This window comes from Papilio xuthus, unplaced genomic scaffold (assembly GCF_000836235.2).
Source record: "Papilio xuthus unplaced genomic scaffold, Pxut_1.1 DF825946.1, whole genome shotgun sequence".
Lineage (NCBI taxonomy): Eukaryota > Metazoa > Arthropoda > Insecta > Lepidoptera > Papilionidae > Papilio > Papilio xuthus.
The window spans coordinates 6,099,035-6,121,132 of record NW_013532703.1 but is presented as its reverse complement, the minus strand read 5'-3'; the positions used below and the strand labels follow the sequence as shown (position 1 = coordinate 6,121,132).

Below are 22,098 nucleotides of genomic sequence, written 5' to 3'. Positions count from 1 at the left end.
CTTTGTTGTCCGTCCGTCTGTCCGTCAAGACTTTTTCTTAGGAAGGTGTCAAGTTATTATAGAATTTATTTTTGTTATTCCCTAATCACTCTAGTGTAACAAAATACGTAATGAATAATTTTAATGCAATAATAAAATTTAGTTTTATACACTGTAAAATTTTTTATATTATTATACGGTTTTTTTATTTCGCTTACGCAAAATAATTAAAATAAATTGCGCAGTAATATTTGTTAGGATTATGTGAGATATTAATTAGACGTCCTTGCACCGTTTTGTCAAGATGATAACCTGATGAAATTATTACTAAGAATTGGGACACCAGAGATAACCCCCATTATCTAATAATCCTTTGTGAATTTGCTAAATAAACAAACTATCAAGATACAATGTAATTACGTTGACCTTGAAGAAGGTTATAAAGGTCAAAATTAATTTTAACGTAATTCAAATTCATGCAAACTTCAGTGGACTTCGTTTTATTTGCATAAAAGTTACGCCGGTTTTCAGAACGAGCTAAGCTTCGTCTTCTTACAACTAATTAAGTTAATTTAATCAATAATTCGAATCGACGAATAAAAAATTGTCACATTTTTTTTGTAAATTAAATTAAAAATTCTGTTCAATGTGAATGTTTCGATGTGTGGATGCATATATAGATGGATAGATGTTTGTTTGATGGTATCTGCTGAACGGCTGCATGGAACTTACTGATATTTGGCGTAGATGTACAACATAGCCTGGAAACACACATAGGCTAGCCTATATCCGCGCGGACGGACTCGTGAGCGACAGCTAGTAAACAAATAAATTAGTTGAAAATCTACACAACAATTTTAAATATAATTATTTGAGTATCTGTTTTATGGTGCAAATTCATCGTGCAAATGTCGCTATCGTCTACGGAATTTGGGTCGAAAGATCTAAAATAGGGAATGCAAATTTGAGGTTTTTATACGCCACGAGGACTAAATCATAGATGTGCTCCATAGTCGGCTTTATTAGTAAATTGTCGACGTTTTCATCATTATGTTGCATGCTTTATTTTATAGATTTTTATGACTTATTTGACAGTCAAAAGGTTAAAAACCTTGTGAAAACTATGACCTTCATCCACTATACGTTAATAATAACCTCGTCTGCTAAAAATGTACTTGTATTTTGCCAAACGGGTCCACCGCAAAGGATCATTTTATTTTAAATATAAATTTTGTTTGGTCATTTTGGGAAGCTTTACATTAAATCACATTTGGAATGCCTCTGTATCGCAAATTAAATAAAAAATATTTGTGCGTCTGTCTGTCTGTCCTCATATCCGGGTTTGTTCCGGGTAATCCCCGAAATTGATGGAACGATTTTAACGGGACTTTTACTGGAAGGTAGCTTTTTTTTAATAACGCACTGACGAAGTCGCGGGCCACAAAATTGAAATTACTTATCATTAAAATAAAACCAAAGAGGCAAGCGGATATTCCCGACTTTATAAATCTTTTCCATAAAGACTTCTTTTTTTATCATAAGGTGGCAAACGAGCGAGCGGCCACCTGAAATCGCTGAGATAGCGAAGTGACTGTTGCCCATAGACATACGCAATTGCATATGCGTTGCCTACCTTAAATCGACGGAGGAAAGGATGCACAAAGAGAAAATGTATTTTCCATTTCCATGCTTTCTCTCATCCGGAAAGTCCACTTCCACTTTCCATCCTTTCCTTATATGAAAAAGGGTGGGAAGGGAAAGAGGACTAAATTAGGCCTCTGGGACGCACACTCATCAGACGAAACGCGGAATTGCTATCACTTGACGCCTGTCTTCTGTGTGTCTTTGAACTATCACCTCGCAAGAATTAAGAAAAATACTAATAAATTTTCTATGTTTTCTTATAGACTATGTCATCTACGTCATGTGTCTACATCTGTGCCAAATTTCATAAAGATCCGTTGAGCCGTTCCAGAGATATCTTCTAACCAACGTCCATTCTATTCGTCTAAACTTTTGCATTTATAATATATGTAAGATGTTAGTGTCTTCGGGCAATATTTTTTTGTATAGTTTCAAAATTTTTACATAACTAAAAGTAATTTACATGCATCTTGTTGTTGTGTTAAAATATTAACTTTATAATTTTTATCAGGAAGAACAAAATCATTTTGCATTGTTTTAAAACTTTACCAAGTTTTTGGAAGCTATTTTAAATGCAGTTTATTGTTTTTTGCTTTAGTAAAAAACTATTATTTTTCACAATTTTATTATATTTACCTATTAGTAGTAGTGATGTCTATTTTCTAAAATAAGGTGTCATTCCACCTTTTATTCTTATATCCTGTGTGGGGTTAGCAATAAATTAATATAAATTAATACAATTCTAGCAGTTTGTGTAAAAAGTGCCTGTTATTTATACTTTGAATATGTTAAATTGCTAATATCTTGAAAAAGAATGTTTCTGAGAAAGAGGGAAAACTACTTTTGCAGTAGGACAGTAGCTCTAGCATGGCATAGAGATTTGTCCCACTGGCATCAGTTAGTGTTTACATTATACCAGTTGTAAGCCAATGCTGATTTTAAGCGCTACTGTCCTACTGTACTGGCATAATTTAAACGAGGCATTAAGGAAGGAAGAAGAAACTGATAGAATGGGTTTTTGTGTGTTTTGGTTGCATATATAAATTTAATTAAAGTATTACTTGTCGTCCGCGACTCTGTCCGTGTCGGATTAAAAAATCTTAGTAACCTATGTGCCCTTCCAGACTATTTTCTACATCTATGCCAAATTTTGGCGACATCCATGCAGCCGTTCTGGAGATGCAAACTGCATGATAATACCACGCTAAGTCATAAATCAATTTGTTTAATAGTTACTATTATATAATATATTTCATACCTACAACTGTTCGTAATAAATAAAGGTAATCGTACCATCGATTAACTGTGCTTATTGACTACCAAGAACTTCTTTTGAAACATAATGTTGTCTCTGTTCTTTTCAAAGAGGATGTAAGAGATGGTAATATGTTTGCAAAACTGCAATTGAAATTAGTCATAATGTCGTTAGTTCTATTGTCAACAATTTTAAAGATCACGGAAATATGCGTGGTTATAAAATGGTTAAATAGGTTAATGTTAACTGCCGTTACCCTGTCTAACTAACTTAATGGTTGTAATTTACAATCTAACTGTCGTAGATACGTATCTTGTATATCAAGAAAGTTATGTTTAATCTTTCCCGAATGTTTAACCTTTTTCGGGAAAAATAATTTTGACCCCACTTAAACTGTTTTATTATTAGTTTATAGCTTTCGCCTGTAACAGCGTCGCTGTAAAAAATTACAAATAGTCTATGTGTTGTCCCAGATAATGTTCTATATCTATGGTGAATTTCATTGATGTATTTAGTTCTGGAGTAACTTGTAAGAAACATCCATCCATAATCCAAACGTTGTATTTATAATATTAGTAAGATTTAATGTTTTTCCTTCTCAACGAATATAATAGTGGTAATTTTGAATCTAGGCTAAAATGTTATAGAATACTGCAAATTATGTTGAGTGAAAAGTTATATTTAAATTAAAATAAATTGATAAAAAGGAACGGAAACTCGTCAGCAGATAATGTTTGTTTTTCTAATACCGACATTACAAAGGCGACGTCGATGTTATGATGCAATTTTTCACGGTGCGGACGTCTGTCTGTACAGAAAAGCTGTGACGTCTTCGGCTGCCTTCGAAGCAGTGAGTGGGTGCAATACAGCAGTCGGGCATCGAGGCCCGATTTGGCTGAACGCGTTAACGGGCTGCGCACGCGGTGAAAAAAAAAAGTTAACGCAACTCTACCGCTTCAGTTCACTTTCGCGAGCGCGCGCGCTTTTTTGACAGTGACAGTTGTTTTTTTCTGTACTTTTCAGTGATTTGTGAAATGTGATTGTTTGTGGTTTTGTGATAATTTTTTTTTGTAGTTTTTTTTTAATTTTTGCTTTTGTGAATTTCGAAACTTGGTGCAATTGAGGTAGGTTATGATTGCAGTATTATGTCATTATTAGTTTTCGCTAATATAATTGCTTTCACTGGGCGTGCGGGAGGGGGATGTGGGTCAGTGGGCCGCTGGAAAGTGATCTTTTGAGGTACGGAGGCTGCGTGCTCTACGTCTCAGTTATTGGACATTGCTTTTATGAGGTTGTCGCAATCCACTTGAATAACTTAAGACGTTTCCTAACTTACGTATTAGGAATGCAGTTACATATTTACTTTTCTATTTTTTTTGTATGACATACATTTTTTTAAGAATTAAATATATCTTGAATTAATTTAATAGAATATTTTAATGTACGACTAATTTAAATAAAAAAAATTAAGCTTAATAGAAACAAACAAATAAAATTAAATGACTAAGGTTTGTCAAAACTGTGACGCAAAAAAAAATATCTTCGCCTACTCTATGGTTTGCTAATTTATTTTTAATTTAATTATAACAGGATAATATTTTAAATAATAATTATGACATATTTATGTATCATAAAATCTTACTGTATTTCTAAATATATCGTTTGGTTTTGAAACGAATTTTAAATTAATATTATGATAATAAGAAGGCCCTGGCGGTTCGTTATGTGGACATAAATTTTGACAGAATGATTGATGAAAATTATAACTAAAATGGTGATTTAGAACAAAATTTAGGTTAATAAATCTAAACGTATTCATTTAATTGGAGTGTCAGAATGTACCGAATGTAAATGTAATAACGAAAAAAAATCATATTAAAATAATTTATAAAATTTATGTCTGTCCGTATGTCTGTGCACAAGGCTGTGTTTGTTCCGGATAATCTTTGAAACGGCTCGAATGATTTTGTTGAGATTTGTACTAATTTTGACTATGTGTTTTTCCAGACTATTTTCTATATGTGTGCCAAATTTTATTAAAATCCGTATAGCCGTTCCGGAGATACCTTACAAACAATCATCCATCCATTCATCCAAACATTTATATTATTAGTAAGATTAATATTGTAATTAATTACAATAAGTATATATTTAAAATTAATTGAAATTAGATTAATAACATATTAAGAAAGTATATTTGATGAGTAGAAAAGAGATGTATGAAACAACCATGCTGAATGTTAATCGTCTCTCATACACCCAGTATGTAACTCTTTTTAAATGTTTCGGCGGCCCAAAACAGTTCCGCGCTGCGACTCGCGTGAAGTCAAGAGCCACCTAGATATATCAAAACACTATCTGTCGCCCGCGACTACGTCTGCGCGGTATTAAATAAAAACATAATTAGTACTCACTGACGCTTCGCTCCTATTGGTCGCAGCGTAATGTTATATAGGCTTAATCCTGCCTCTATAAATGGATTATCCAACAAAAAGAGAAATTTTCAAATGGAGTCAGTAGTTCCTAAGATTAGCATGTTTAAACAAACTCTTCCGCTTTATAATATTAGTATAGATTTATACTATTCTTCGATATATCGTTATTAATATTATGGTTATTCCCTTAATGCGCATATCCTCTTTCGCACAATCATAACAAATTAATCAAGTTAAAAAAAACAAGTTCTATTTATCGTATTAGTTCTTAGAAATATCGCTGTAAACAAGTAAATATTAATTAGAAAAATAAAAAACCTGAATATGTTCTGAGGTTAGCAAGGATCACCAGTTTTTGGCATTTATGTATTACATCTGGTTACGTGACGTCAAAGTATTCAATTAATAATCCAAAGTATGTTAATTTATTTTGACACAACGGGTAAGAATAATGACAACAAAGTTATCGAGACGCATAGCTCTATTGGTACAGCGGGACTAGACATAGTATAGTGCATTCGTGCCGAAGCGACTCCATAACGAATTTCAAAAAAGGAACTGGCAGTTACTTTCGATGAGTCACGTGATTGTCGCGCGTCAGTTCCATACATTAAAAAAACCTAATTAGTGACCTATATGTTCTTCTAGGCTATGTTCTACATCTAAGACATTTGCGAGATCTATGCAGTCGTTCTGTAGATGTCACACAAACATCCATCCAAACATTCGCATTTGTAATATTAGTAAGATGTAGCGTACGTATTATAGTAATACTTACTAGCTGTCACCCGCGACTCCGTCCGCGTGTTTGTCTAAAAAATAAAAAGTAAACATTTAGAGGTGGACTACCCTTAACTTTTAGGGGGATGAAGAATAGATGTTGGCTGATTCTCAGACCTACTCAATATCCTCACAAAATTTCATGAGAATCGGTCAAGCCGTTTCGGAGGAGTATGGAAACGAAAATTGTGACACGAGAATTTATATTATATTAAACATTAAATTTATTTATTTTTTTACAATAATTTTCACAACGAAATGTTTTTTTAGAATAATAATTTTATTACTTATAATATTATTAATTAAGCGCTCAAAAAATCTACTGCAAATTGCATCAAAATGTATCGTTTGTTGGAATTTTATTGTATGTATTTTATTGTATGGATTTTTAGACAAAACTCGTATTTTACTTCTATCTGATTTCATTATAAAGTTTATAATAGAATTAAAATGTATATTGCAAAGATAAAATCACAATTAACACATTGAATGCGAACTAAAAAGTCTACTACGGTCAAATACTTCGCGTTTGCCGATTAGACGATGTGCAGGACCGCGCTTTTCTTTTTTGTGCACGGACGCGGTTTTTTATGGACACAAAAAACATACAGACGAGTTAAAAACCTCCTTCCTTTTGAGGTCAATTAAAAAATAGATAAAAATATTTTGGTATTAGAGCTTTAAATAGTATAAAAGGAAAATCATTTGAATTAATATCTTCTAAAGCAACATCTAGATAATTGTTTTTTTAATGTACGTTTTACTCCAAACAAAATCTTGCCAGTCCTATGATGTCCCCTTAAAACATAAACCTTACGACGAAACTATGTTAAAATGCCGAAAACTTATGTTTATTTCGACAATTTACGACTACTTGATAAATCTATACTTTAAGTATATTAAAAAAATATCGAAAAACAGCCGTTTAACAATGATTAAAAAAAAAGAACATGGTGTGTCGATTTATGTCATGCCGAATTCAATGAGTTAATTTTGTTTTTCGGCATTCGGTAAATCAACGATCAAAAACCGTAAAGAAAAAATAATAATTGCTGAAAACAGCCAGCACTCGGAAGGTTAAAGTTCATGACATTTACTAATATCAAAAGTTTGTTTCTATTTAATAAAACTGATAAATAAATTAACTTCCAGTAATAATTATGTAATAAGATTGCAAATTGTAGAGTTGCAGTCTCTAGATTCATTAATGCAATAAAATTAAATGCTACATTTGTAATAACGGGTCTGATTTATAATAATTGTCTATGGAAACTTTATTTAATAGACAAATACTTTATGGTATAATTCAACCAATCATTATTATCTATTAAAATCATATCTATAATAACACAGCTTTTTACTTACATTATTCACGCGTTTACGTTGATTGTAACTTTATAAAATTAAATCTTTGGAAAGTTTTTTTTATATATTAAAAGGTGGCAAAAGAGCGAGCGGCCACCTGAAATCGCTGAAATAGCGAAGTGGCCGATACCCATGGACATACGCAATTGCATATGCGTCGCCTACCTAAAATCGACGGAGGAGAGGATGCACAGAAAGAAAATATCTTCCCTTTCCATGCATCCTCTCATCCGGAAAGTCCACTTCTACTTCCCATCCTTTCCTTATACAGAACAGGATGGGAAGGGAAAGAGGACTAAATTAGGCCTCCGGGACGCACACTCATCAAACGAAACGCGGAATTGATTCCACTTCACGCCTGTCTTCTGTGTGGTCGTGGTATTTCACCGAGAGAGCCGGGCCGATTTGTGTGAAGACCGATTCCAATAAACGGGTAACCGCGCGACTGTAATCGTGTGTGGCGTTCCTTAAAAAGGACAAGGAACTCCATACAAACGGCCGATCGTACGGCTAGTCGTTAATGGGAAATAAGGCGTTATCATACTTAGCAGTTTAAAGTAATATTGGGCTCCAATCGAGTAAAGACATGTGCGAAAAGCTAGTATAAAAAGATTGTTATTAACATGTTTTGATCGTCATTTATCTTGATCGCGTAATTGCCAACCTTGTACCAGTACGATAAAATTCACACCCAAACTTATTAGCAACTAGCAGTCGCCTGCGATTTCATTCGCGCCGAATTAAAAAATATCTAGTAATAAATATCCAATGTCGATAGCGAATCCCGGAGATAGCGTAGTTTCACCAGCAATATAATTTTTCAATTGCTTACTAGTTTCAGAGACAAACAAACAAATAATCAAATCTTTGCTATTTATAATATTAGTTAACATAGCGGTTGTCGGAGATTCGCCGGTGAAAATTCCCGTTAAAATCGGCCAGCCATTTCGATTACCCGGAACGATCGTGGTATTGTGGAAACAGGGACAGCCAAAAATTGATAAAACTATCTTCTCAGATATGTGCAGTTTACATCACGATGTATTCATTCACCGTAAGAACCTCGGATAAGTGTGCATATGTAAATCGAACACATTTACATAGCGGGATTTAAACCCAGGACCTATAGATTACAAGTCAAGTGTTTAACCACCTACCCACTATTTACCTAATATTATTTTCTAATTAAGAAATAAAAGCTGGCAATAATTTTTGCTTACAATGTAATTTAAAAATAAACTTGTAAATATATTCTCTATATATTTCGTAACTAACCTCATTTCTTACATATATTTTTTGCTGAATTAACATGGTCTGTCAGTATTATCAAGTACATGTCGATGCTGTATACTCAAGTACGGAGCTAATACTTTTAAATGCTTGTTTGTAAAAAATGTACGACTAAAAACATTCATGAATAGTAATTAATTGTAACAAAAAACATTAAACATATCTTAGTAATATTATAAATGCGAATGTTTATATGGATGTTTGTTAGAAGGTATCTCCAGAAGGGCTGCATGAAATTAGCCGAAATTCGGCATAGATGTAAACATAGCCTGGAATAACATATAGCCTAATTAAGTTTCTTTTTTAATTCCGCGCTGACGGATTCGTGGGCGACACCTAGTAATATTATAAACGCGAATGTTTGTTTCAAGGTATCTCCAGAGCTGTTTAACGGACCTTACTGAAATTTGGCATAGATGTAGAACATAGCATGGAAGAACACATAGACTACTAATTAACTTTGTTTTGAATTCCACGCGGACGGAGTCACCGGCAACAGCTAGTTATTAAATATTTCTCATGTTTTTTTTTTAGCTTTTAATTACGATGAAATATTTACAAAGCATTATATTTTAAAGCTATTCAATATTATACAAAGATCTCCGTTAATGAAGTAAAAAATCCAGAGGCCATGCTGATACTATAAAAAAGTGTTAATTTTTAAGAAATTTAAATTGTTGGGTTAACGACCTTATCAACCATAATTTAAGATTCTGCATCTATATTTATTACGAAATGTTAAAATAAATCAAATTCAAGGAGAACTGCGTAAGTTTTATTGTATTTATTATTTTAAGATTTTATTGTTAATAATGATTAATTCATTTAAGGCGCGGTTCGTAATAGTTTCACACGTGTACAGAACAGTGACGTAGAGCAGTAGATAGAACGGTACTACTATTGTTTGAACACATTTTCATGCAGTTTGTGTACAAATAATTCGTACTAAGCTTGTTGTTGTTGGTCGTATATTACATATATAGATGTGTTCCTTATAATGTGTAAATTAATTAGAAATATTGTAAAGCATTTTTTTTTATATCATAAGATGGCAAACAAGCGAGCGGCCACCTGAAATCGCTGAAATAGCGAAGTGACCGTTGCCTATAGACATACGCAATTGCATATGCGTTGCCTACCTTTAATCGACAGAGGAAAGGATGCACAGAGATTTGAGATTGCATTGTCCTCCGGGACGCACACTCATCAGACGAAACGCGGAATTGCTTCCACTAGACGCGTGTCTTCTGTGTGATCGTGGTATTTCACCGGGCTAACAGAGGCAATTCGTGCGAAGATGTTAAAGCGTGCTCTACCACTGTTTATGATCACTCTACAAATGGCAACATTGGGGAAATTTACCACAACAAGACCTCCGGAGACCCGACACGCTTCGTGTTTGTGATTCAAACACTCCATTTAGAGTTAAGAGGTGTAAATCTATGTTTTAAATAAATTATTTTTTTTTTTGTATAAAATATTAATTTTTTATTTTGTAATATAAATTTTGTATCTAACGGATGTTATGAATGTTGTATAATAACATTGAGACGACCTTTGCCTAACTGAAGACCCCGAAACTTTCGTTAAATTATTATATCACATGTTAGTTTAACAAACATTTGTACATTTGTTGTTTGAGGTTAGAATAATTTGCGGCTGGATAATTTTTCTTATAAAATTTGTAAATCTTGACACATTGTAAACTTGAAGCTGAGACCTTTCTGATGTTATTCATAATTTTCGTCCTCGTTTAATGTCAAGGGACAAATCGGTTGTGATTTTTATAGAACTTTAATTTAATTAATTCGTAACCAATAAGCGTTAATTACCTTTTACAATGTTATTGGGTCAGAAATATGTCAAAGGGTAAATTCAATTATATCTCATTACCCCCCATAAGTACACGACCTTTTTATGAATATTACTGTAAAATTCCACTGCAATGACTCTTATATTAATATATATTAAAGTGGGGCGACCGCCAAAGGCGCCGAGCACACGGGGGTGCCGGGCAAAAGGTGGTACAGCAGGCTCTTAGTGCGCCAGGAACATGGGGCCGCAGCAGGCTCCTAGGGCGCCGGGCACAAGAGGGCGCCTACCTATGGAAGATTTCCATATTAAAGTGACATACGACTCGCATTTTCCACTCTGGTGGTATAGGGCGACAACTAAGGTTTTTATTTTTTTTACTCCATAAGTTTCAATGCAAACAATCACACGGTCACAAACTAGTTCAATATAAATCCGTTATGTCATCATCGTAAATAATTACATGTAGAAATGAAACCATTTCGCATATTCAAATTGATAGCTTAAGCGTTTGTGTTAACCGGTTTTATTTTTTTGGTATTTAGGCATTGAGGCCAATGTATAATAAATCATAATATTGATTATATTTATAAATTATTTAATTAAAAAAAAACTGTATACGAAAAATAGGTTATAATTTAAAATCAGGTAAACGGTTTTTTAAAGCAAAGCAATTAGATAAAATGATGAAAAAATTGTTTATTTTTTTTAATCTGAGACATAGTATTTTCCTTTAAACCGGATCTTAATATTTTTTTTTATCAATTGGAATTAATTACGAATTACTTAAATCCGGTCTAATTACATCTCATTGCGTTAACTTGTTGTTGTTTATATTTTTTGTCTGTAAACTTTATGGTATACTTTATGGTAATATTACTTTAAAATTAACTTTTAAATTAACTTAATGTAACTTTTTTTATACTGGTAAACTAAATATTTGAGATTAAGTAAATGTTTTAATACTGAAATATGATTAAGAAGATCACGTTTTGGTTAAGTATACAACAAAAGTGTCAGTGTGAAAACTTTGTCTTTCACGCACGTGAAAGCTGGCTTATAGTTTGCGCATACGTAAGTTTGACCATACACTGTTTTGCAAGGATATTTGTGATCTGTAAATATTCTTATATGTAGGTATAAAATGGCAATCGCTTTTAGAGTCAATTTGCTAGTTTCTAAAACAAGAAACCAAATAATTCTGTTCAAAAACGGTTAAAAACTATCAGAAATACGCTATAAATGTATAATTTACGCAATTTGAATATTACAAATTTAACATGGAAGTGCTAGAAGACACGTGTTAATTGATCGCCGTATTTCGACAATTTTAGAAATCCTTCCATTCATTGTTATATATTTTCTAAATAATTTAAAATCATGTGTATAATCTGTTAAGCGTGAAATTCCACTGCGAAATAATTGTGTCTTTGTGTGCCGGTGGCCATATAGGATAAGGTGGACCATAGAGAGGGCGCTGCTATCGTGGTTAGAAGTGGGCCGCACACTGGACAAAAATTTGGGCTTTCATAGACTTTTTCGTTTGATATATTTTTTTTACGTTAAATTGACTGAACATCGATACTTACGGCCGGGCCTATGACGCATATTTTTATCATCGACAGTATTAAATTGTGCAGCGGTATCAGACGTAAAGTAAAATTCTCATACCAATCTTACTAATATTATAAATGCGAATGTTTAGATATGGATGTTTATTTGTAAGTATCTCCCGAACGGATCTCGTTGAAATTTGGCATAGATGTATAAAATTATTAGAAAAACTCTTAGGATACTGTTATAATTAAGTTTTTTTTTTAACTTCGCGCGGAAGTCGCGGGCGACAGCTAGTTTTTACATCATTCACGATGACGATTTGTCTATTACTAAAATACGAGCTAGGCTCACTGATAATACGTACTTTTAGACATTATTAGTTAGAATCCTTTAGCGCGAATGACGCGCATTCGTTACAAAGTCCAGTGTCAGAAGGATTAGTGACATATATAAACATTGGCATTTTAGTAAGGCTAGTGTTGCGCCAGTACACCGGCAGTGTCGGATTATCTTCCTAACAGTACTTAGGCATATAAAATGACGTAAAAATATGATTACAGCTACCGTACGAAAAGGACCTTGTGACAATTTTTTGACATTGTCAGATGGACGCTGGTAACCTAATTTAGTTTGACTTATGACCAGCGGGATATCCTTGTCAGTCTATACTTTAAATTTGGCATTGCAGTATTAGCCGGGCGACTAGTATGTATCGGCACTTATTAATTATATGCTTAGTTTAAATCGGTATTTTTAATATTGATATGTCAAGGTAACTTGTTGATAACTACAGCTCTATTAGCGATGGTCAGTAGAGAATGTGTTATAGCACTATTTGCGTCATAATTATATCTTGTATTATCTATCGCCAGTGTCTACAACTGTATTAAAGAATTCAAACGTGGCTTGTGCGAGAAAATCTGCTTGTGTAAACGCTCCCTTAGCGCATACGGACTGTGCGTTCCAGTGTTACGCTCATTCGGTACTCGCTGGCAACGCGTATAGCTCTAGTACGGATAACGCGTTCCTGGCCACGCGTACACTTCTGTTCGAAATTTCTGCGTAGTATCACAACTGAAATTGAGAGGCGTCATAAAATTTGGATAGCACTATACTCAAATGGATGCGACTGTACTACAGTCGATTGAATGCGACAGATTTTGTATAGATTTTTGTACGTGCTTGTACAAAAGTGATATGAAAGATTGCGACTGTACGCGACTGTACCCTATTGATACTGTTAAGACTGTTGACCGTAAATACCAATTCTCCAGTCGGCGAAAAACCAGTTGTTGCGACATCCTATGAAAGGCTTTTAAAATAGGGTTGTCACAAACAAAATATGCATTGATTTTGAACTCCTGTATGTATTATTATTACTATTTTAAGAAATATTTGTATATTAGTATCAAATTATGAGATATACGTTTATTTTTAACTTACTTTAGATCTTAAAATTAAGAAGTAATAAAATATTTAATAAAAAATTGGTCAAGGTCATCTTTCTAATCGATTATCATTGCCTGCAGCAATAATATTATTGAACAACTGTCTAATTCAAAGGTCGTGTGTTGATGTCCGAAGTGTCAACCCTAACGTGACCCAGTGACAAGTGAATTCTAGGGTTTTCATCTAAGGAAGTTAAAGGTTGTTACATTATGTTTATTGCAAGTGAAATTATCGCGAGCTGACTGCATTCAGTTTCGTTATTATTCACGGGACAATTTTATATCGTAATCCTTTAAGATATGTTATTTAAGACGAGAGTAAAACCGTATCGAAAATTTGACACTAAAAACTTGAGAGCTAAAGAAATTACTGATGTCTGGAAATGAACTAAAGTTGAAATTTATTTTTGTTTATTTATATTTAACTAAATGTAGCCGGCGACTCCATCTGTGCGGAATAAATTAAAAAAAAAAAACTTAATTTGAAGCCTATGTTTTCCTCCAGACTATGTTCTACATCTATGCTAAATTTCAGCGAGATCCATGCAGAATTTTATAGAACTAACCGATAAATAATTGAGATAAAAACTATCTTAAAGCCCAAGTTGAAACAAATTACAGATGCTTACAAAATTTAATAAGAATTGGTTCAGTAGTTTCGGAGTTTATCGTGAACATACATGGTGATATAATAAGCCAACCTTTGACCAATTCTAAATGATGTTAAGTAATGATGTAACTGAAAGATGGTACATGATAGCTTAGCATGCCCACTTTACTCTTTAAGGCATACTTGGATGGACTTCGTCGGACATGATGTTGAATGTTGCTAACTTCTCCCGATTGAAATTGCTAATGCAGTAAGGTAAACATCAAAGTACGTAAGGAAAATACAAATACACTTAATGGAAAATCATTGAGTAATTATTCTTCCAAAAAATTGTAGTTATAAAAAGAAATTTGTAGATTTTCGATGGCTGGCTTTTTACCTCCCACAGCCGTTATTTAAAGTTTTAATTTACTATAATTCGGTTATAAAATCAGAACAACAATTTAACAATATTATATAACGAATAAAATCAACGGAAATAAAGAAACAACAATATTACGAGTACAACGCGTTACGTAACTTTAAAATTGGAGTTAATTTAAACTTGATTTCGTTTGTTTCATAATTCATTGAACCCGATATTTTCCGTTGATTATTCTTTAAAATGTAAACAATATTGTTTTGTTTCTTAATGAATTTAGTTCCAGATAACCTTTTAAATATTTCTTGGATGTATATAACAGACATTTGTAGGATAAAAATATAATAACCTCATTGCTTTGTCATCAAAATTATTGATATAAAACCTCATTTCTTATTTAACTTCCAGCCCTATTACCAAAAGTTTAAAGTAAAAAATCTTACTTCTTACTAATATTATAAATGCGAAGTATAGATGGATGGATGTTTGTTGATAGGTATCTCCAGATTGGATGGATCTCGCAGAAATTTGTCATAGATGTAGAACATAACCTGGAAGAACACATAGGCTACTAATTAGGTTTTTTTAATTCCTTGCGGACGGAGTCGCGGGCGACAGCTAGTTTAAAATATACCTTCTTTCATAGCTGCTCTTAAGAGGACTATAATTTAACTAAAAAATTGTTACTCTAATAATTTTACTATCATGAACATATCTACATAGATAGAAGATCATATTAATTTGATTGTCGCTTTTTATAAAGCTAATATTTACATAATATATGCCTAAATTTATCCTTATCGTAGATATAAAGTATCATAGCTGTAATATTTAGAATATTATTGCTAACTAATGAAAATGCCATTAAATAAATTAAAACGATCAATAAAATTCTATGCGTAAAAAATGGCGGGAAACTTGCGTGTTGTTAATGACATATGTCACAGGTGAATTGAACGCTGTTTGTAACATGCCCGCAAATCGTATAGTCTACATTTTATATGGAAAAAATACCTACCTTCTAACTGTCACCTTTTTTTTTCAAGGGGGAAATCTTTATGCATACTCCGCGCCCCGGGGGGGACGCGGTAGTTATGTGGGATACTATTCCATAACGGAGGCATACCAACTAAACCCCTCTGTTCGTCCAACGCATCGGGACGGGACCACGGGCACGCTTTCGCTCTCGTCCGCGGCCCTTCTGTCACCAGCGATACCGTCCGAGGAATTAAAAACAAACTTAATTAGTAGCCTGTGTTCTTCCAGACTATGTTCTACATCTATACCAAATTTAAGCGACATCCATTTATAAACCCATCCAAGCATTTGTATTAATAATATTAGTAAGATTAGATTTGACAAAAGTCATTATTTATTTTTAAAATAATTCACAAACTCGTAAACTATATTTCTGTTTTTTTTTCAGATCAACAATCGTCGAAAAGAAAAAACTTCAGGATCACTTTAAGTATGTACAATATCAATTAATATTTCCATGCCATAGATGTAAAATGTGTATAAAGTTGTTATTTTAACTTAATTTATATTTTTTTCTATTATCTCACAACTTCACTTCTAGACTGTTTTGTTTTTCTGTTTACTTCTGTGTTAAAGTCCGGAAAAAAGTAACGGCGGAGTTGACAATCTATTACCTATCTCTTTCTATCTCGTGTATTTGTCACGTATTGTAAACTTCTATTTTGCTAAGCGTTTTATTGCCACATCCAGAATCGTACAATAGTTGGAGTCACTTAGTGCAAATTCAGTATTATAAATCTACACTAACACTCCCTCTTCAATATTTTCTAGTTCTCACATTTCACGCTTCAAAACCTATCTTGTCAATCGAGAACAGAGTATGTTAATAAAAATGTACTCATCAACCATTTCATTACAAAATAAGATAAAATGTAATAAAAACAGATATAATTCTTATCTAAATCTAAAGATAGAGAGATGAGATGTGATTTAATCATATTTTTATTTCAGTGAAACTTAATAGAGATTGTACGAGTGAAATTTCAAGGACGCGTCACGTTTATTTTAAGCGTTACATGATAGAGAGAAAAAATACGGTAAGAGATTTGGAGGAAAAGAGAGAGATGTATCTCAAAACACGAACACACGAATCTATACGATAAAGTTATATTCTTGTAAGTTTTATTTAAAAAGTTGTTATATGTTCTATATTTTCGATACTTCTGTTGTTTTCTTTACAAAACATTTGTCAATTTATCCTATTTCCTACTAATATTATTAATGCGAATGTTTACATAGATGGATGTTTTTAAAGGTATCTCTAGAACGCCTGAATGGATCTCGAAGAAATTTACAATACATGTAGAACATAATCTGGAAGAACACATAGGCTACTAATTTTGTTTTTTTCTTAATTCCGATTAGAGTCGCGGGCAACAACTAGTATCCTATAAAATTGCAAATTGTCAATTAAGATAGTTGAGTTAAGGATGGATTGATTTAGTTCCGGATAGATTGAACAATAGACAAAGTGCTTTCATAACAATAGTCTATGACTAACATGTTGCAAAATTTCTCAAGTTATTATGAATACGTGTTTTTCCAATATTATCAAAAGCAACAAAGTATATTAAATTTATTTATTTAATTCACGCTGTAGTTTTCAAGTTTATAAATATGTGCTGCATATAATATTCATCATCATCATCAGCTCAGTATACGTCCCCACCGAGGGGCTTGAAGCCTACCCTAAGTTAGGGGTGATTAGGCCATAGTCAACCACGCGGGCCCAATGTGGGTTGGTTGACTTGACATATATCTTTGAATTTATTCGCAGATATGTACAAGGTTGCATCACGATGATTTCCTTCACCGTAAGAACGTCCGATAAATGTACATATGTAAATCGAAAACCGAAAAACACATTGGTACATGGCGAGATTCGAACCCAGGACCTGCAGATTGCTTAACCCCTGAGCCACCGACGCTCTTCATGTATAATAATATTATTAAAATTTTATTTGTATATAACTTTTAAGGTACGCGTCACGGGACGCACCGCACGCACGGCAAGCAAAGTTCACTTTGCTATGTATAATTTTACATAACGTTGCTTCCATCATCCGCGCCGCATTGCATCAAGACAGATTGGCATCCGTTTAGGTTCGCAAACCGGCCACCGACCATAGCCACCGGTGGCCATAGACAAGCTCTTCACACGATGTTTCATACATTTTGTTAGTTCGCGACGCACACGTGACGCAATAAAATGTATGAAAATCATTGGGAACTAATCGCTCTCTACTATAGGATGTAGTCGGTGGCCCGTTTGTACCGAGCCTTAATCCTTGCGTGCGGTGCGTCCAGCGCGGGTCAATGTTCACGTAATTTTATTGTATATTTTTTTAGAGAGAGTAGTAATCGTTCTATAAATCTTTTTGTCAGTATTTTTATTTATTTAACTAATTTAATAAATGAAAAATTGATGTCTACTGTCGACTAATGTTGTAGCCATCAAGTGAGTTCATGGTCACATTGATTACAATGAGTTACGATCAAGAAATATTATAGCCATTTAATGCATTAACAAATATTTATGACGAAGGATTTAAGTCGTAACAGGAGGTGATTTTGAAATAGAGCGATTAAAAAGTGTAAAAATAAAATGACTTCTTTTTTTCATTTAATTATTTGTTTCTAGTAGCCTACAAGTTTTGCAAAGATCTGGTTTTTTCAACATTTATTTTGATATATTTTATATCAAATTTGTTTTAAACTATTTTATTTACTGACAATGTAGCATTCCAATAGCGATTTTTTATGCAAAGAAACTAACTTTAACTGTAAACTTTAAATAAGATCTATTAAAGAACATCAAAGATCGTTGCTACTAAGAGTCAAGCACAAGAAATATCGGTCAAAGACGAACGTCTTGAAGACAAAAAATTATATTTCATCTAAGTATGTGTAGATGATTAATGATCATTGAGGTACCATCTACACAAATAAACGTAGATTTCTCTTGAAATACATGTATTAAAAACATTTGCTTAGTCCTTACTTACATTCGCAATGGACTTCATAGATTATAAAGAAAGAAAGAAGTAACACTTTTATTCATCATCATCAGCTCACGATACGTCCCCACCGAGGGGCTCGGAGCCTACCCTAAGTTAAGTGTGATTAGGCCACTTTTATTACCACAGATAAAAAATACGTACCACAGATTTATAATAACAATTATAAGAAAAAGTGTGGCAAAGAGAGCCAGCTCAGCGTGTATAGAGAGGACTTGAACAGTCCGCACTGGAATACGTATACATGTACTTTCCCAACAGAAATTAAAACAAAACACAATCGATTTTTTTATTCCTTTTAACTTCATAATGGGGGATACTGTAACCTTGTTATCCTTTTCAAATACAAAGTATCATAATAAATTCATCAATATTCATGTTTATATAGATATTAATCATAAACTGACATTAACTTTAACTTGGTCTGTTATCAACTGTATATTAGAATCCAATATATCACAAATTGACAAGTGAACAACTTCATTAAAATAGTTCTGATCAAAACATTACTCGTCGTATTTAACAAGGTTTTAATTTGCAATACATTAGTGATTAGCTATCACCTGCGACTCCGCGCGGAGTTAAAAAAAATAATAGTTCTTCCAGACTATGTTCTACGTGTATGCCAAATTACAGCCGGATCTGTTGAGGTGTTCTGGAGATACCTTCAAACAAACATCAATCCACATAATTGGTAAAGAGATGATAATGGATTGTTTTTAATTTATCGTCCTATTAGGTTTATTTACACTATTATTTACTCGGATTCCGGAAGAATTCCTGTCCCCGTTCGAAACGTAGATAAATAAACGTATTTATGACATTAAAAACTAATCAAGTATGACACAGTGTCATTGAAACAGTATCCGGTGGCATGCGACCTCAGAACTGATCAACTCTGACGGCCTCCAAGTCTCGCATCAAATATTATAAAACTAAATTTTAAGCAATGAATAAAAAATAGAAAATAAAAGACAAAAAAGGAACTATAAAACTCTCTAGGGACTTGTATGGCTCTTGACTTCCATACGAAAAATTCTTAGTAGCATTTAACGTGTTAAACAAGGCATAAAAAATAGCTCGTAACTAATATAATTAATATACTACAGAGATTGCTAAAATGACATTGCAAATACATATTATAAACTCTTTTTCCAATGGCACCCTACTTATTAGATTGCAAAAAATAATGGTAGCTAATCTAGTAATCTTTTATAAAAGTTTTAATACTGTTATTAAGAAGTGAAATAAAACAAAAAAGCTGTTGTATTAAACGGTCGACCATCATGTGACTTTCCCGCGCATAAATCTCAATCACAGTACCGCAATGACTTTCGCTAAAGCAAATGAAATAAAATCGAAATTAATGTTCGATGAATAAATATGGCGTCATTTATCATGAACGATAGGTGAAATGTTCATTGAAGAAACACAATGGATAGACATGAAACTTTTAAAATAAACAAAAGATTTTTTTTAATTTGTAATGGCCAAAAATTATGCTTAGCTGCCAGTACTTAAGAGCTGTCACGTATATCAATGACATGCTGGTGAAATGTTTTTTTTTTTCGCCAAAAAAACTTAAAGGGGATTGAACTTATGTTTTTTTTTAACCTCTAACTGTTTAGTCATACGTAAACGTGAGAACTTTTTTTAGGGAGATTTTTTTTAATAAACGTTGAAATGATGTTTAGAAAAATACGTATAAAATTAAATAGCCTTCATAGTACTACATTCACTAACCCACATTAGTTACAAATTTAACTAGAATACACACTTGAGACGAAGGTTTACTTGGAAATGTGACTTTAATCAGATTATTTATTTTCCTTAATATCTTATTTGGTAATTCAAAATATAATCTGAACTTGATAGCCTTTATACATAAGATAATAAACTTATTTTATGTTTTTTTAATTTGGCTCTATGAGCCATGCTTTTGTCCATTATACTGCTGTATTGCAAATGGCCGTTGTTATTTTTTCCCTCCAAAATTAAAACGTTGCGTGAATTATACATTCCTGACTAACTAATGTATCAAATATTTAAATTATTAAATAGTGTAATAACCAATTTTAATACATTGAATTGTTTCAAAACAGCGTCCATTTTTATGTATCTGTTTACTGTGACATTAGTTTTTTTTAGGCAAAGGCTCGTTTGTCGTTCGGCCTTAGAGGCAAAGATCATAGGGAATAGAGCGTGCAGTCTGAGTAAAGTCGGCTTCAGCGTTGCGGCACGGTTACACAACTTACCTAGTGACATACAGCGGCGTTTCCTGCTGCTATGGCGGTCGACGGTCGGGTTACGTGAGCTCCGATTGCGAGATCGAAAACAAGATGAACAAGAAAAATTTAACATTTTTTTCATTCAAAAACTATATAATTTTTTTTATTTGAAATCTATTATATATTTCTTTGATATTTACTTATTAATATTACTTATATAAAAGGAGATGTGACCATTTAAATATTCTTCATATAAAAACTTTTTTCAATGTTTTTTTTATTACTTTAATTCCGTTTTATCAATTTTGATTATAATAATATATCTGAATCTATAAAGACTGGCAGAGTATAATTTAAATCATTATGTTATTAGTAACAATTTTCTCGGTGGGAATCATATTTTTTACTACACACGTGCAAATTATCATAAGACTTAACCTGTCTTTTTTAAATTATGGATACGGAAAATAATTATAGATAAAAGAGATATGCCAATTTATTTTTTATGTACCAATTGATATCTTCTTTATATATACAATTCTTCTGTGAGTGTGTATGTCACTGAACTTCTCTCAAACGACTGGACCGATTTTGATGACATTTTTTGTGTGTTCAAAGGGGATCTGGGAATGGTTTAGATTCACAGTTTTCATCAAATATTAACTTCATAATAATTTATTCAAATTAAAGACGTGTAGACAGGACAACGTCTGTCGGGTCCGCTAGTTTATTTTATAATCTTTTTATATATAAAATTCTCGTGTAAGAAATTACCATATTCCTCAGAATCGACTTGACCGATTTTTATGAAATTTTATATGCATATTCAGTAGGACTGAGAATCGGTTCTATTCATACCCCTACGTGATAAGGTTTGTCCACCTCTAACATTTTATTTAGTTCCCTAGAAATAATATATTGTGCAAAACAAAGTTTGCCGGGTCACTTAGTTGTCTACAAAAAGCGCTTTGTTAAACACATTTTGATAAGACTTAGTAGCTGTCGCGACTCCGTCCGCGTGGATATATAAAAAAAACTTACTAATGTGCTATGTTCTACTTCTATGTCAAATTTGATATAGATGAATGCAGCCGTTCTGGAGATACCTTCAAACAAACATCCATCTAAACATTCGCATTTATAATATTAGTAAGAAGTATGATCAATTTTAAACTATACAAGTCGACTATCGTGACTTTTATTACGAAATAATTTACTAATTAAAACTCTTTCAATTGTCTTGTATTGCAGGAAACAGTAGAAATGATTACATTCCAAT

At 32.8% G+C, this 22,098-nt stretch overlaps 1 protein-coding gene across 1 annotated transcript in view; it reads left to right on the top strand.

The window, feature by feature from the left end:
• The first annotated feature begins 3,706 nt into the window (after window positions 1-3,706).
• The window catches only part of dsb (scavenger receptor class B member debris buster), a 70,876-nt gene continuing 52,484 nt past the window's right edge, over window positions 3,707-22,098 (top strand). The window contains exons 1-2 of the mRNA XM_013321620.1: window positions 3,707-4,002; window positions 15,963-16,004. The gene's annotated coding sequence lies outside the window, so the exon portion shown is untranslated. The remainder of the gene's footprint in view (window positions 4,003-15,962; window positions 16,005-22,098) is intronic.